Raw genomic sequence first — 590 nt, 5'->3', positions numbered from 1 at the left:
GTAGTAGTAGTAATTAGTATATCTATTCTGGTTTTATTTCCAATTAAGTTATACTTTATTTTTCTCATCATCATCATGCATGAATAAAATAGTAGATAATTAGAATAAAGAAGTAATTTTTTTTCGAGTTCTTAATAATAAAAATTATAATTAACTAATGTGGTGGCAACACTTTTTGTTCTCTGAATGAATGCTTGAACATTGCATAATTTTTATCTTGAATTTTATGAATATTGGCTCCTGAAAGAATGAGGAACACGAAAAATATTATTGATGATCTGAAAAATCATGAATTTGATTCTTGAAGCAAGAAAAAGCAGTAAAAAAAATTTACAAGAAATCATTGGATCAAGAAAAGGAATAAAAGCCAACAGCCCTTAAAACCAAAAGGCAAGGGTGAAAAAGGATCCAAGGCTTTGAGCATCAGTGGATAGGAGGGCCCAAGGAAGTAATTCCAGGCCTAAGCGGCTAAACCAAGCTGTCCCTAACCATGTGCTTGTGGCATGCAGGTCCAAGTGAAAAGCTTGAGACTGAGTGGTTAAAGTCGTGATCCAAAGCAAAAAGAGTGTGCTTAAGAGCTCTGGACACCT

Source organism: Arachis duranensis, chromosome 5 (genome assembly GCF_000817695.3).
Source record: "Arachis duranensis cultivar V14167 chromosome 5, aradu.V14167.gnm2.J7QH, whole genome shotgun sequence".
NCBI lineage: Eukaryota > Viridiplantae > Streptophyta > Magnoliopsida > Fabales > Fabaceae > Arachis > Arachis duranensis.
The sequence above is the reverse complement of the archived record's forward strand: the minus strand, read 5'-3'. Positions refer to the sequence as shown.